The sequence below is a fragment of the Gouania willdenowi genome, chromosome 9, assembly GCF_900634775.1.
Source record: "Gouania willdenowi chromosome 9, fGouWil2.1, whole genome shotgun sequence".
NCBI classification, from domain to species: domain Eukaryota; kingdom Metazoa; phylum Chordata; class Actinopteri; order Blenniiformes; family Gobiesocidae; genus Gouania; species Gouania willdenowi.
Window position 1 is genome coordinate 34,648,244 of NC_041052.1, and position 18,027 is coordinate 34,666,270.

The following is an 18,027-nucleotide window of genomic DNA, read 5'->3' on the forward strand; positions in this document are numbered from 1 at the left end:
TATAAGTGGGGATTTGTTTCTAAATTGACTGGAATTGTCAATTAATTTAGGTGCTTATTGTAAACAGTCTAAACATCAGGGTCCGGTTTTTCAAAAGTTCCCAGCTCAGATTCTGGATAACAGATTGGATCAAATCTTGAAAATGGGTATTTCAAAAGCAAAAACTGGAATACATCATTGAATTTGATCACATAATCCAGTCTTGCTTTTCAAACTGAATTTTTTTAGTATAGGATTTGGATAGGGCTGGGCAATATATCGAGATTCAAAATATATTGAGTTTTCTATTTTGGCGATATGGAAAAATTATATCGCCTATATCGATATATAATTTTTCCATAGCTTATTTTGTAATAAAATACTCACTTTGTAAAGCTAAGATGGATCACTGAGTGTGTCCTAACCCAGACCTTACCCTGAACAAGCCACACTACAGAACTCACTCACACATACTGTCCCTTATAGGAGAAAAAGCCACAAGATGCACACATTGTGCAGCTGTTAATAAATGTTCCAGTCCTATTGTGTATTTGTTTTCTTGTTTTGCGTATTTTGTTGTCATTTTGTTTATTTTTATTCTTTTATGTAATTCTGTTATCCGGTTGTGCTTGTTTTTCTTCTTTTATGTATTGTTGTTCTTTAGTGTATTTTTCCGTTTGTTTATATTTCGTAAGATTTTATAGTTGTTTTTTTTAATGTAATTTTGTGGTCCCATTGTGTGTTTTTCTCCTTTTGTGTATTTTGTTGTCCTATTATGCATTTGTGTTATTTTGTGTATTTCTCTGTTAATTTGTGTTTTTGTAGTAATTTTGTGTATATTTTGCTGTCATTTTGGGGCCACTAGTTGCCCATATTTGTGAAAACGCACGTTATTTACCAATGTTAAAGCACCGTGATGTTATTTTAGCCTTTGTGGAATTTTCCATCAGAAAATTTAACGCAGAATTGAATTTCTGGTAAGAATTTATTTGAATTTAAATTATCGAGATTAATATCGTATATCGCTATTTTTAGAAAAAAAATATTGAGATATGAATTTTGGTCCATATTGCCCAGCCCTAGATTGGGATCACTTTGATCCAAAAACTAATCCCATCTGAAGGGTGGATTCAGGAGGATTTCAGGTCCAACATGTAAACGTTAAAAGTGTATCAAATAATCCTATTATTGGATCATGCAGTATAGCCTACAAGATGATATATCCAATGTATTAATAAGGTTTTAATTAGATTTTTCATCCATCGAGCTTCAGTGATTAGGCTATAACGTATTCTTCAGCCTTTCATTATATTGTATATGATAAACCTACACCTACTGAGATGGAGAAGTCTACTGCTAATAATAAATATACTGCATTAAATAGGAAAATTTGTTCTTTACATCTTTGTTTAGGTCTGATTTACATTGAATATTTAATGCCTCTCAGCCAGTGTTAACTGTGTTGACTAAAAATGTTCGTCATAGTTTTTTTTTTGTGTGACTACATTTGTTTTGGTGACAATTGCTATGACTAATTATTAAAAAAAAAAAAAAACCATGTTAAAAACGAAAATCATATTTTTCGTTAACTAATATAAACAAAACTATGTGATGAAATTAAGTCATGACTCATAAGATCATTTGGTCTTATGCATTGATCACATCAAATCTGTCCGTGTGTGTTTACAACACGTAATACCTTCTCATTTCAGGTTGATCAATCGTTATTGAATCTATAAAAAAAGAAATGCATTTAATCCTATACTTTATATTTTAGTCCACTATTAGATTTAGTGCAACTAATAATTTTAATATTATTTAGTTGACTAAAACTAGACTATAACTGAAATAGTCCTGATGACTAAATTTTGACTAAAATGAAGTCGACTAAAATCTTAATGTCATTTAGTTCAGTGATTCTCAACTGGTGGGGTGGGATCCAAAAAATAGGTCTGGGTGGGTTGCGGACAGTAGGTCAAAAATAGATAAATACTTGTCACTCATGTTGGACTTGTTCTTTTGTAAGAAACTTTTATTTTGACAGGCATGCTGTGAAATGCATGTTGCACAGGAAAATGTATAGATTTATGTTTCTAAAAAGATTATTATATGTATATATATATATATATTATAAGATTTTATATATATATATATCTGTGTGTGTTTTCAATGGCTAATTTTGAAAAACTAAATTAGTTTAGTTGAATTCGGTCATGATTTAATGACAAAATGTGGCTCCCAGGGTGAGACCAGTTGAGAACCCCTGATTTAGTTTAACTAAAACTAAATGTTGACTAAAATCTTAATGTAATTTAGTTGACTAAAACTAGACTATAACTGAAATAGTCTTGATGACTAAATTTGGACTAAAATCAAGTTGAGTCAAATCTTAATGTAATTTAGTCGACTAAAACTAGACTATAACTGAAATAGTCTTGATGACTAAATTTGGACTAAAATCTTGATGTCATTTAGTTGACTAAAACTAGACTATAACTGAAATAGTCATTTAATGACTAAATTTGGACTAAAATTAAGTTGAGTAAAATCTTAATGTAATTTAGTTGACTAAAACTAGACTATAACTGAAATAGACTTAATGACTAAATTTGGACTAAAATCTTGATGTCATTTAGTTGACTAAAACTAGACTATAACTGAAATAGTCATTTAATGACTAAATTTGGACTAAAATTAAGTTGAGTAAAATCTTAATGTAATTTAGTTGACTAAAACTAGACTATAACTGAAATAGACTTAATGACTAAATTTGGACTAAAATCTTGATGTCATTTAGTTGACTAAAACTAGACTATAACTGAAATAGTCATTTAATGACTAAATTTGGACTAAAATTAAGTTGAGTAAAATCTTAATGTAATTTTGTTGACTAAAACTAGACTATAACTGAAATAGTCTTGATGACTAAATTTGGACTAAAATCTTGATGTCATTTAATTGACTAAAACTAGACTATAACTGAAATAGTCATCTAATGACTAAATTTGGACTAAAATCTTGATGTCATTTAGTTGACTAAAACTAGACTATAACTGAAATAGTCATCTAATGACTAAATTTGGACTAAAATTAAGTTGAGTAAAATCTTAATGTAATTTAGTTGACTAAAACTAGACTATAACTGAAATAGTCTTGATGACTAAATTTGGACTAAAATCAAGTTGAGTCAAATCTTAATGTAATTTTGTTGACTAAAACTAGACTATAACTGAAATAGTCTTGATGACTAAATTTGGACTAAAATCTTGATGTCATTTAATTGACTAAAACTAGACTATAACTGAAATAGTCATCTAATGACTAAATTTGGACTAAAATCTTAATGTAATTTAGTTGACTAAAACTAGACTATAACTGAAATAGTCTTGATGACTAAATTTGGACTAAAATCAAGTTGAGTCAAATCTTAATGTAATTTAGTCGACTAAAACTAGACTATAACTGAAATAGTCTTGATGACTAAATTTGGACTAAAATCTTGATGTCATTTAGTTGACTAAAACTAGACTATAACTGAAATAGTCATTTAATGACTAAATTTGGACTAAAATTAAGTTGAGTAAAATCTTAATGTAATTTAGTTGACTAAAACTAGACTATAACTGAAATAGACTTAATGACTAAATTTGGACTAAAATCTTGATGTCATTTAGTTGACTAAAACTAGACTATAACTGAAATAGTCATTTAATGACTAAATTTGGACTAAAATTAAGTTGAGTAAAATCTTAATGTAATTTTGTTGACTAAAACTAGACTATAACTGAAATAGTCTTGATGACTAAATTTGGACTAAAATCTTGATGTCATTTAATTGACTAAAACTAGACTATAACTGAAATAGTCATCTAATGACTAAATTTGGACTAAAATCTTGATGTCATTTAGTTGACTAAAACTAGACTATAACTGAAATAGTCATCTAATGACTAAATTTGGACTAAAATTAAGTTGAGTAAAATCTTAATGTAATTTAGTTGACTAAAACTAGACTATAACTGAAATAGTCTTGATGACTAAATTTGGACTAAAATGAAGTTGTATTTCAGTCAAAAGACCAACATTGATCTGTGCAATGGAAGAGTGATTGAGACTGTGGTGACGTCACTAATGCTCTCGCATAGCCGCTGCTTCACGTGCTCCCACACAGCGGCGTGTTTCAAATGATTAGCCGTGTGGGCGGAGCTACAGGTTTGAGTGGGAATCCTCTGTTCAAAAAGCTGCTACCGTCCGTCCCGGCTTTAGCTGAAGAGCTTCTCAGAGCTTCTCAGAGCTTTTCCTTCTACTTCCACTCTTGTTATTGGTCACCGAGTGAAACATGCTCTCATTGGAGACACACAGCGGAACTGAGAGTTTCTAGTACACGGCGCAGACTGACGAAGAGGAGGAACATCAACACCAGCGGCTCTAGACCTCATCAGGTGCTCATTAGATAAAGACTGACTCTACAGACTTCCACAGACCTTCAGCCAGAGGACCATGTCTGTGGAGACTTATTCTGCCCTGGATGAGACTTCCCTCCGAGCTCTGGTGAGTGTGGATGATCTCAGCTGGAAATACAAACATCTACTGTTCAGTTTGGGGTGCAAATTGTAAAGCTGTGTATTCTGAAATAAACAGCAACATTTAGCAACAAACCACGTTTATTAAATGTATGTTATTTATTATTTTTATTTTATTTATTTTTGAACAGATTACAGCAATATTTGCAATAATTTGGCCAAGTTACTCTTGTAAATGAGGTTTTTGAATCTCATTTTTTAAAACCTGGTTAAGTTAAATAAAGGACATTGAATATTTGTGATATTTTGTTTTTTCTCGTAAAAATATAATGTCCATGTTAAATATATATCTAAAAGTTAAATCTCAATTTGAATATTAAATTTTACATCTAATTCGAAATATTATACGTAAAATCTAAATCTAAATGTTAAATCTAAATGTTGAATCCAAGTCTATTCCGTCTATCGTTCTGTCAATGAGCTTTTATTTTGGTACTTCTGTTGAATTTGCGTATTGGCTAAATATTGAGTTCCGACTGTGACATTTAACATTTATGTTCAATTTTTTGCATTCATATTTAGATTCAACTTGTATATTTAAATGTAACATTTAGATTAAACATTGACATTTATACGAGAAATGTAAATATCACAAATTTCAAAAATATTGCTGTAGATCTGATTAAAATTAACATAAAACATTTTACATAATTTTTTATTTTGTTTTTAAAGGTGGTTTGTTGCTAAATGTTGCAAAAAGTTGTTTTTTTTTTTTTTTTTAGCATGTGCAACTTTATAATCGACGCCCCCCTTAGTGTCAAATAAATGCCATTTTCATAATTTCTATCGCTGCTGTATGTCGGAGATGTTGGTTAAACCTCAGTTGTGCACTGATTTATTATTTACAAAATTTGTTGCACATTTCATTTGATTAAGCATTTATTTAATGTTTCTATTATGTACCTTGAACAGTTTTTATTTTTTTTTCATTTGGGGTTTTTATTTTTTCCCATAGTTTTGTTGACCTCTTTTTAAATCTTAAAGAGTACATATAAAACAAATATTTAAAATTTGGCCTTTTTTGCTTCTGATCCTTAAATTTGAATAGGTGAAAAAATAAAAATAAAATAAATATATGCAAAAATTATTGATATTGACTGATTTGAAACACTTATATATCGTGATGCATTTTCAAGCGTATCGCCCAGCCCTAAAAACATGATTCACATGTTTATCGGATCAATATCAGTATTGGTATTGGCAGTGGAAAAAGTTGTATCGGGACACGACTATCAGGCTTTTGGACCTCCATGGGTCCCTGGACCTGACTTTGAGAAAGACTGATCTTTACTTTGTTTGGTTAAATACAACACCAGAGTCTCACTTTATTTCTCATAATGACACGCTGTATTATCTCTGTCATAATGATAAATGCATATACGAGATGATATATATACTGTATATGAATGATTTATAATAGTGGAAGTCTCTCTAGTGTTGTGACTAATCCCTACAGGTAGTCCCTGCACTCATAGCTCTCAGTTTGCTCCGTCTCTACCATAAATCCTCTATGACTCAGTCCTCATGAGGAACTCTGTAAATAACAATCCGTCTGCATTCTGAGTGTAATACTTCAACTTGTGCCTTTAAAAGTCCACATTCTTTTACTGACTTAATGTTTTCTGTTAAAATTTACAAAGTAGGTCAGAATATTACAGTTAACAATCACCACAGTTCTCTATTCCATCTGTTGTGATTAACAAGACTACATTATATGATTATACTGCTGAGATGTAGTTATTATCATTACCCTTCACCTCCTGAGGAGTGTATTTAAAAAAAAAAAAAAAAAAAAAAACTCAATCTGCAGGCTTGTAAATATTTAGTCTTAAAGTCATAGTAAGCATTTTTCCTTCATGCTCTGAGACTTTGGAACAGAGTTGGGCAACTTTTATCACAGCGGGGGCCACAAAAATGTGGTAGTATCTGGTCTAAGGGCCACATTATCAATATTCATGTTGATACGTTTAGAATAATGACCAATGTGAGCATTAATACAGAAAAACAAGAACAACAAAAATACACAACCTTTTTGTTCTTTCCCGTTATTTTTTTAGATTTTTTTTTGTTGTTATTTTTGTGGTTATTCTTTTGCTTTCTTCGACTATTTTTGTTATTTTGTGTATATTTTTCAGTCATTTTTTGTTGTTGCTGTCTTGTGGGTTTTTGGAGTCATTTTTCATATTTATATTGTGTACTTTTTATATAATTTTGTGTATTCCTGTTTGTGTTTTTTTACATTTTTCTGTGATTTATGTTTTTGTTTTTTTGTGTTGAGTCATTGTTGTTTATTTTTGTTGTTGTTTTGTACATATTGATTATTTATTTATATTTATTTGTTGCAATCTTGTGTATTTTTGGAATAAGTTTTTGGATTTTTGTTGTGCTTTTTGTGTTTTTGGACTCATTTTGTGTATTTTTGCTTTTTTGTGTATTTTTCCTTTGTGTATTTTTTTTTTTGTTTTTTTGTATATTTTTGTTGTTTTGTGTGTTGTATTTTTGTGTATTGGTAATTTATTCCCTGCCCATCTTTTGGGATTTTGGAGTAATTTTTCATATTTTTCTTGTGCTTTTAGTGTTTTTTGGAGTCATTTTGTGCTTTTACTTTTGGGGCCGTACAAGGGCCGCATGTGGGCCCCCTGGCCGCCAGTTGCATATGTTAGCTGTGGAGTATGCATCTGTTGTTGACATGATAAACACTCAGGCTGTTGGGAATGTGTGAGACATCACGTCAGTAGTTTGTGCTGCTCATCAAAACAATTCATGCATCATAACACTAGGATGTCTCGAGCGTGGAACACTTCACGGTCACATGACTCACGTCCTGAGAGGAAGTGTTGATCACATGCATGTCTAACAAAATAAAACATGCATGTCTGACATTCATCCTGACGCTTGTAAAACACACACATTTACAACTGTACACCAGTCACTCTGAGTCACCACCACACTACTAACACAACATTCATACAGAAACATATGGACATTAAAAAACCTGTTATTTAGGGCAGTGTTTCTCAAATGGGGGTACGTGTACCCACTACAGGGGGTACAAGTGAGAGAGAGAGTGGAAAATTAACAAATAAAGTGTCAGTGTTGGTCTCACCTCAGGCGTGAGATGACTGAAAATAATTAAAAACTACAGAAATAAATCTATTCAGCAGCCACTAAATCAGGGTTTTTCAACCCTGGGGTCGTGACCCCATGTACGGTCGCCTATAGTTTAAGTTCGGTCGCCTGAAATTCCTGAAAAATGATTTCTTTTATTTTTTTAAATCAAAACAACAAACAATCTTAAACAACTGCATTTCTATACTTTCACTTTGTTAAATATAAGTGGAGTTCAACTACAATGCAGTAAAAAAAAAAAAAAAAGTTCATCTGAGCTCAAACATGATGAATATTACAAAAAAAATATGTCTTTGGGGTCACCAGAACGTTTTGATATCAAAATGGGGTCACCATTCAAAAAAAGGTTGGGAACTAGGGCTGGGCAATATATTGTGAATTAAGATTTATCGAGTTTTCTATTTTGGCGATATAGAAATGTTTTGGTTTTTTTAATCACTTATTTCATTTTAAAATACTTGTTGTAGGAGTCGCTGCTTTCTTTAATTCTCAGAACTGCATGAAAAGCTCAGTTTGATGGATTTCTGAGTGCGTTCTAAGCCTAACCCCTAAACATTCACACTAAAGAACTCACTCACACGTGCTGTCCAAGAAAAAGCCAAAAGTGAGACATATTGTGCAGCTGTTTGTTAATAAATGTGCAAAATTTAACCTGAATTGTCTTTCTGTACTTCATTTGAATTAAAATTATTGAGATTAATATCGTATATCGCCATTTTGAGAAAAAATATCGAGAGTTGAGTTATTGCTCAGCTCTATTGTAAACCACTGCACTTAACACTGTTATTTTTCCCCACTTATTCACAAAATGAGATTCTTTTTAGAATAGAATAGAATATCCTTTTATTGTCCTTGTACAGGGTACAATGAAATTTGAGTGCAACTCCCAAGAGAAAAAAAAATAATATAAACAGCAAAAACAATAAAAAAATTTAAATATGACACAATAATATGTACCGACAAATACCCAGATAAATACCAGATAGCAGCTTGAATGTACAGAATCTACAATAGCAAGCAGTATGTATTATTGCACAAGGTCAATATGATCAGTATGTGTGAGCGATTGTGAGCAGAATTTAATGTGTGTTCTCACGTGTTTATTCCATCATTTTGCTCTATAGTTGTTTTAAATAGTATTTAAGCAAAATGTTTTAGTGGGACAAAAAAATAAGCCAAAGAAGAAGTTTGAGAAACGCTGCTTTATTGCGTAAACACACACGTTACAGTGAATTATTGAGGAATTTCCCATCTTTGTAATGAGTCCCACTTTGCTTCTCCTCGAGGTCAGAATCATCTGACGCGTTAATTTATGTTGGACAGCTCCATGGAAATCTTTCTTCCACTTTTTTTTGCTCTTTTAACTTCAATCCATTTTTCATTGTTTACCCCAGCATATGCACTTAAGTGGGACTGTCTCTGGAATAAAAGCGTTTGTTGACCACTCTCACAGGGCGGTGTGGTCTGATGAGTTCAAAGCTGTTATTTTGGGTTTAAATAATGTTATGTGGATCTATTCCAAACTGCATTAATCACTGGTCTGGTATGCACTCGTCTCACAAGAGTTGAAAAAAGTCTTACCTCTCTTTGTTAATGTTTAGGTAGGATAAAAGGTAAGGATAAGAAAATGATGGTTCTTTCAGCTAAGGGTCTTCCATCAGTTACTGATCGAAACTTTAACTTAATCTTCCTCTTTTATTACTTCTTTTGTGGCTCAGCGTTTGTTTTAGTTTCATATTTTAACAAGTAGTTGCATAGAAAAGTCTTTCATTCCTCAGTAGAGTCGTCTGTCAGACGCAACAAGGGGAATCACAGCCAGAGAACAGACATGCTGAGACCTGAGGAGAACACTAAGCCAATCATTGTCTCATGATAAACCAAAGTCTGAAGATGTTGTAGAACATTGAAGAACAGTCATGTGGAGACAGGGCCATATATAAGACGGGGGTGGGGGGGAATTTTTTGGGGCCCATTCATAAAGTCAGCGAACCGACATTCCATTGTTCTATGAATCTGTAATCACCACATTTATTTATTCATCTGAATAATATCCACTGTTATACACAGTTTAGTGTTATTTCAGCTATAGCATATAGTCATCGTTCAGATGTAAATCCTTGTTTTAATCTGAAATAAAATGGGTTAAAAGTGACCAAAAAATGGTGGAAAGGTGGTGAAATGGATTTTAAAAACCACAGAAATTGTTTAAGATGCCAATTAGATTGGGCAAAAAAAAAAGAAAAGTGGAACAATTAGATAAACTGGCAAATAATAAGCATGACAAATTCACTGTAATTTGGCCAAATAAGCATGAAATACAGTGACAGAAAAAGTGTCAATATTGGAACATTCGTATGAGCATCTATTTTAAACTGGCAAATAATGGGCCATGACAAATGGTGCACGTGGTTAAAATTGGCTAAAATAAGCATGTAATATGGTGAAGAGGTTAAAAGTGACAATAATGGGTGACAATAGGTGGTAAAAAGGGTTCAAAGTGTCAATATTAAAACAAATAGTCGGAACAGTCGAGTTTTAAAATGACAATTAATGGGCATGGCATATTGTGAATGTGTTTAAAATTGGCAAAAAATGAGCATAAAATTGGGTGAACAGAGGTTAAAAGTGACAATAATGGGTCAACATATTCATTTGGTGAAGAAGTGGTGGACAGGGTTTAATAAGTGCTGAAAATGTCTTGAAAGTGGAGAAAACTGCAGAAAAGATATTGAAATTTGATGGAGAAGTGGCAGAAATGGGAGTAATGTAGCAAAAATTGGTCTATGAATGTGTGATAACAAGATGTATTTATCTGAATTATATACACTGTTATCCAGGCAACTTAATTAATATTTGCACCAGAGGATATAATCATCTCACAGATGTAATCCTTGTTTTAATCAGAAATAAAATGGTTTTTAAAAGTGACTCAAAATGGTGGAAAAGGTAGTGATAAATTTGATTTTAAATTGGTTAAATGTTGCAAATTAGAGTGGCCCAAAAAAAAGAAAGTGGAACAATTAGTTCAAACTGGCAAATAATGGGCAAGACAACGGGTGAATGTGGTTAAAACCAAAATAAGTATGAAATATGGTGAAAAGTGGTTAAAAGTCACAATAGTGAGTCAACATATGTGACATTAGGTATGAAAAGTGGTGAAAAGGGTTTATAAGTGCTGAAAATGTCTTGAAAGTGGGACAAAGTGTGCAGAAAAGGCATTGAAACTTGATAGAGAAGTGGCAGAAATGTGAGTAATGTAGCAAAAATGCATTAAAAGGAGCAGAAATATGGCAAGAACAAGTGATAAATAGGTTAAAAATATAGAAAGTTTGGTGTAGTGGCAGAAAAAAGGGTAGAAATAAGCAAAAATGGCTTCAAAATATGATAGTTTCTTGAAAGCATCTGGCGACCCCCATCCCAGTGTATCGTGACCTCCAGGTGAGAACCCCTGCTCTTAACTCATCTGATCTAAGGTCAGTTTTGTCTCATCGGGCCTTTTCTTCTTTGCAGGACACTTGTACTACTCCAGTGATTAAACAATCAAAAGCTCATTTTCATCAACACTGTGGCTGACCTTCATGTATGACCTCTGTCAGCAGAAACTTTTTGTTTACCTGTTGGAGATGGCGATTAAACTATGTGAAGAAAAGAACCTGGCACCAAATATCATATGCAACAAAAAATTTTGTTTTTTTAAACAATGTTTTAGCTCAAACGAAAATATTAGATAGCTGAGCTTAAAGCTGTGAAGAGCCGATCCTTTTCTAATCAGATAAAGATATGTAGGCCTCATTTCAAAGATCATTTGCTCAGATAAAGATCTGTTACACCTCCTCCCCTCTGAGCGAGGAGTCATACGGTTTGAGTGCTTTTTGTGTGTTTTTTAGGTATTCGTGAAGTATTTTGTGTATTTCAGGTGTTTTTTTTTTTTTTTTTTGTCATTTTGCATATATCTGTCATTCAGAATATTTTTCAGTTATTTGTTTGATGTCTGTTTTTTTGAGTAATTTTTAATATTTTTGTTGTGCTTTTTGTGACTATGTATGTTTTTTTTTATTTTTTATTTTGGAGTCATTTTGTGTAATTTTGCTTTTGTTTTTTTTCTTCCTGTTTGTATATTTTTGTTTTGGGTGATGTTATTGTCGTGTATTTATGTTGTCTTTTTGTGCATATTTTTCAGTAAATTATTTGCTGCCGTCTTGTGTGTTTTTGGATTAATTTCCCATATTTTTGTTGCGCAAATAAACATCTGCCATTGTTTTGACATTTGAAATGTTTAAACTGCAAGTCCACCCTAAAACCATTTTTTTTCCCCTGATGAATGCAAATAATGTAGTTTATTGATCACATTTTAGTCAAATAGTATTTCAATTGAGCTTTTTTATTTGTAAATATCAGAGTGATTGCCCTCTATGGGTTTGAACGCCAGCTATTGCAATTGATTTTGCTATTGGCTGAGATTAGATCACTGTGGCCCCGCCCCTCCTATAAAAGATGGGAGGAGGGACTAGTTTTTTTTTTTTTTTTTTTTTTTTTAAATTTGGGGCCCCGGAAGAAAAAAAAAAAAAAAAAACAAAAGTCGGTTTCTCATTTTGTGGTACCACGTCATTGGCACATACCGATATATAAATGGGGCCCCATTTTTCAAATGATAGTCCTGCGTTAGTTCTCGTTAGATCGGAATGCAGTTTGGTATAAATACTCTATGAATGAATATGATGAGATGCTCGGAGACCTTTTTTTTTTTTTCTTTTTTTAAATGGGGCCCAACCCCCCACATTTCCGGGTAATTTCCAAATTAATGGGAACATAGTCGTGTGATGATATTGTTTCAAGGTTAATTCAACATAGGTTAGGATTTTACGTGCACAATTTGGTTGGTTTTACTAGGTGGGGGGAAACCGAGTCATTTGGACTGAGTTCTCGGAAATTTGTACTTGTTATTTGGCGCGGAGATGTTCTGCGGGCCCTGCAGAAGTTCATCTGAACTTGTTTGATATATATAATTATATGACAGATTACAAATAGAAAAAGTATCAAGGCCAGAAAACCATCTTGACCTGCACTGGCACTTCATTTGAAGTTAACATATTTCATAAACGCAATACATTTCCAATCCAAAAAATTCTCTATTAATGCACTCTTACATGCCCGTTCAAATGTCCAGCTTTTGTGTTTTGATCCAAATTATTACCATTTTTTTCAAATGCAGTTTCAACAAGTGCCTGTCTGTTTAGACGTGGGAGCAGATGGAATATTACTAGCTGATTAAACCAAAAACTGAATAACTCTTTAAACTGTCTAACCATCTTTACTGCATTGTCTCCTGTTTAGTTACTGGACCGTATCCTCCCTCATGGACGTTCCACTCTGATTAATTTAACGTACTTGTTTTTTTTTTTTTTTTTTTTTTTTTTTTGGGACTGTGGGAGCTTTCTCAAGCACCCAAGAGGAAACCCCTGCAGTGAGAACATGCAAAGTACCGTAATAGAATTAAAACCTCAGTGGAACTCTCCACACTCTCCACTTATTAAGCTGAGAGTCGGGGGAGGCCCAGTGGCCATTATAACAATAGCACGATAACGGTTGGTTGAGGGATGAAACAGGAAAAGGGTGGATGCCCGTATGATAAGAAGTCAAATGTAATGTTGGCTTGATAATGAGTAATCTGTGTGTTTTGAAAGCATTCCGATTCATCAAAGCCAATGAAAGTAGTTTAGACATTAATCTGTTTTGAATCTCAATTAGCTTGTTTTATTACCACTGGCCAGCGTATCGGCACTAAATTGTCTGAGATGATGAGATTTAGACTTTGATTAAATACATTTTTGCTAGCGTGGGAATGTAACGCTGATGGATATTCTACCAATGCAGTGAAGGTTTGTTTTAAAAAATGCTGTAATGAGAATTTTGTAAACGCTGAGTGAGAAATAGTCACACGCAAAGCATTGAGCAGTTTATTTTAGGGATGCACCGAAATGAAAATTCTTGGCCGAAAAATTAAAAAACCAAGGCTGAAAACCGAAACAATGAAATAAATTATTATGCTATTAATTATTAGTACCATTGCATTTATGGCTCTCATTGTGTACTAACCTCACTAAAATTAAAACATTGCGATTGTATAAATTAACATTAATGCTCAAGAAGAATAAATCAATCAAAAATATGAAAAAAAATTATTTAGCACTGACATTCCAATAATGCACTATATGAAATAAAACTTACACCACTCAAACATTAATTAATATTGTACAGGCCTATAACTGACTAGGCTGCTGAAAAAGAGTCAAATTAAATGTTTTCTAATTTAAACACAAAGTGCTTTGAAGTTCTTGATGAAGGTCAGCTTCTCTGCTTTATTATCCAAGACCAAGTACAGTTGTTATTAAGTGCAGGGGATCTCTGTGAAAAGTGTGCTGACAGACTCTAAAACAGGATTAATGCTGCTGATGCGCAGCATGCGTCAGGTTAACAGAGGGCTACACGTAACTACAGTGTCTAAGTGACACAAACATAAAACACACTGATGTCTAACGTCTCAAACTCTGCTCAGAAAACACTTTAGTGCTAAGATTTATTGAAATACAGCCACTCTCTGAGTCCACGGAAAAGTTAGCCCTTGATGTTTGCTCGCTTCTTTACAACATTCTATTTCGGTCGCCTTGTTTCGGTGAGAAAAGTGTTTCGGCCAAAAACCGAAAATGCATTTTTGGGCCATTTTCGGCCAAAATAATTTGATGGGTGGAATTTCAGTGCATCACTACTCTTGATTTCTTTATTTGTGTAATTTATGCTGAAATGAAGCCATTCAACTCTTTAACGCTCAAGCACGGAATGAGCTTAACAAATGATTGCGTAGCTGCAATGTTGCTGATTCACTATGTGGGAAATGTGTAAAATATAGCAGCTCAACAAGAGGTATGATCCCACTTCCACATCTGAGTGGAAAAATACTTTCTATCATAACACATGACACAATTTTACACGTTGATGCTAAATAGAAGAACATCTTAACGTTAATGTTTGCATTTCAAGGTTTTAAAGTGGTTTTGGCCCAAAAACTGAAATGCACTTTTGGGCCATTTTCAGCTGAAATTTTTGGTGGCTGGAAGTTTGGTGCATCACTAGTTTATGAGTGTTTACTTCAGCTACAGGGATAGTCTTCCTACTGTTCTGCTAGGACTCACTGCACAGAGATTGCAGCAAAGTACAGCACGTTTCTATACGAATTCAGAGAACTAGTGGATTCCTCGAACTTCGGTGGCTGTCATTATGCACTCCATCCTTTAACTACCCCCTCCAAGTAGAGACCACCAGCTTAAGGTCACAGCAATCCCACATATTCATTGATGATGTGTGTGGTGACTCCAGTGTCAGTGTTTTCCATGCTGTGCTCAGCAACGGAAGCAAACTCCACTGTTCATTTCTATCTGACATCTGTATTGTTTTTCTTGGCAGGGGGGAAGTGATACTGTTTGTATAACAAAATGAATTCTGTAAATATATCTAGTGCTATTGAGCGATTAATTATGGTCTTTAATTAATTAATTAATCTCTTGAGTAATTTTCATTTAAATTTTGGCAGATCAAAAGATTGAACAGATGCAGGCGTAGCATTTACATTCTATGGTATGTGCCACCTTTAGTTTAGACCATCAGGGGAAATATTGATGCTTACTTTTGTCAATCTCCAAATAATAGAAAATACAAATGAAACTACAACTGCAAGCAGTTATGAAAGGGGGCCAAGCCTTCCCGCGCGACTCGGACCCCAGGTTTTGTAGAGCCCATGGAAGTACATCACGAAGGATGACGGCTTGTGGCGAGCGTCAGGACACAGGCCAACGTGACATTTGCTGTGAACAGGTGGATATGAAGTTTTGGAAGATGTGATTTAAAATGTGAAAGTTACAGGCCCAAATGCATTTGCACCCATTATAGCGCCACCTAGCGGCGCGCATTTTGGTAAGGGTGATCTGTGTACTCTTATATATGTACCCTGTAAATTCACAGCCCTCAACATAATACTTTAGCTGTGCTAAAGGTTTGTTTATCTATATGTTATGTTGTAATAAGCCACACCCACTTTGACCAATCGCAATTAGCATTGAGATACAGCCCGAGGAGTGACCCAAGGTCATACCCACCAAATTTGGTAAAAATCGGTCGTGCCATTTAAGAGATATAAATTTCCCATATTTGCAGCGCCCCCTAGTGACGTAAATTGTTTAAAATTTTGCTCATACTCTTACAGTCACATGTCAACCAAGGATCTCAGATTTAGTGTTGTTAGCATTTATTATGACCGAGATATGCAACTGTTATGCATTTTATAGCTAGCTAGAAAACTTTACTCAGTAATTATTCACGCATATTTTGATTCTTTAATCAACTTTAGATCAGGTCCAACTGAAGACTCTACGTGCCAAGTTTCATGCTGATTAGACAAAACCCCAAGGAGTAATTTGAAAAAGTAGGTTTTTTGATATGTAGTGACTTACAAAGAGCAATATGCCGTGGGAGTGGGCGTGGCAGAAGATGCTACTCTATATAGGGAACATGTGCTATGAAGTTTTTGAAGATGTGAATTAAAATGTGAAAGTTAGAGGCCAAAATGTTTTTGCAATTATAGCGCCACCTAGTGGCGCAATTTTTGGTATGGGTGGTCTTTTATATCTACGCTGTAAATTCTACAGCCCTCAACATAATAATTGAGCTGAAATAAATGTTGGTTTATTTATGTGTTATGATGTAATAAGCCACGCCCACTTTGACCAATCGCAAAAACATTTGATATGGCCTCAGGAGGGACCCAAGATTATACCCACCAAATTTGGTAAAAATTGGTCTTGCCATTTAAGAGATATAAATATTCCATATTTGCAGCGCCTCCTCGTGACCTACATTATTCAAATTTGCCATGTACCCCCACAGTCACATGCCAACCAAGGATCTCAGATTTGGTGTTGTTAGCATTTATTTTGAACGAGGTATGCACCAGTTTGCGTTTTTATAGCTAGCTAGAAAAATTTTACTTGTTAATAATTTGCGCATATTTTGCCCCAACAAAATTATTCGTATAACTTTAGATCAGGTTCAACTGAAGACTGTACGTGCCAAGTTTCACGCTGATTGGACAAAATCCCAAAGAGTAGTTTGAAAAAGTAGGTTTTCCAGTTTTCGCGATTTTACTCGGAGAAAAGTTAAGGCGGAAATGGGCGTGGCCTAGCCCAGGTGATTCAGTACTCTTCAAGGAGTCAGCACCGCTGGTCCTAGGAACCGCATATGCTTACATACGCGGTTCCCTGGCCTTGCAGGCTTGGCCCCCTAATAAAACATCAGGTCCATATGTAGTGCTATAAAGTTAGCACATCAAAAACACTAGGAACACTTTTCTGAGCAATACAATTATTGAACAACGAAATTTGCTGCTTTTTCTCTCCTTCAGATAATATTTATCCAGTGACTTTGTTCATTTGTCAGTCATGGACTTATTCATTTTAGCTCTGAACCCTGTCATCTTGTCCAGTGTGGATTGGAAACAGTGCGTGCTCGCAGCATGTTGAGGCTAGCACTGTCCGAGTGTCCGTGCTAGCTGCTACATGTTTAGCATTGAGGTAGTAGCGGGGGCTGCAACGCTCTGGTGATCAGCAACTCTTTCTTGCACAATTTGCACGCAGCTGGGCTTGGTATTGTAGTCTGTGCATCAGTTATGAGTATATCGGGAACTCTTGAAATGAGAAACGCTCCACACTGTTTATAGTGCAAAAAAAAAAGATTAACTGCAATATTTTTAAATTATTATTATTAAATTAATCACAATTAAGGCATTGAAGTGACGGCCCTAACTACACCTAGTAAAGGATGAAGGGCATTCAGAGGCTTAAAGTTAGCACAATGCTAAAGCTGTTGGAGGAGCTGCTAATGATCAGCAGTTGGATAACGATCACAGACTTCAGGCCTGTGTTGTGCTTGATGAACTAAACAGTTAAAAGGTCATATGGTGCGCTCTCTAATGCCACTAATCCCATCTCTGCTGTTCTATTCAGGGGCCTGTCTGCCTTTTCTATTGCCCATTTAATCCTCTCCATGGCAACGAGGAAAAGCTCTTTCTCTTTCTTTTGGATTCTACGATTATTCACATATCAGCAAAGAATAAACAGTTGGAATTCGTGTCCCCTTCGTTCTTTGGTTATTTCGTTTTAAAACCAAATCAAAAAAACAAATAAACAGTTTTTTTTGTTTTACTGACTTAAAACCAAAACAGAAAAATAAAAAACCAGACAAGCAGCATTATTATGTTTTAAAATTAAATCTTCTGTGTGATATTTGG

General features: G+C 34.1%; 1 protein-coding gene across 5 annotated transcripts in view; it reads left to right on the forward strand.

Annotated features, from left to right (window-relative positions):
- The first annotated feature begins 4,212 nt into the window (after nt 1-4,212).
- Nucleotides 4,213-18,027, forward strand: part of smtnb (smoothelin b) — a 112,637-nt gene continuing 98,822 nt past the window's right edge. For 3 of the 5 annotated variants that reach the window (XM_028457196.1, XM_028457197.1, XM_028457199.1), the window contains exon 1: nt 4,214-4,530. The gene's annotated coding sequence lies outside the window, so the exon portion shown is untranslated. Of the gene's footprint in view, nt 4,531-18,027 lie in introns of all 5 variants that reach the window. The other 2 variants (XM_028457191.1, XM_028457194.1) reach the window with 1 other exon arrangement.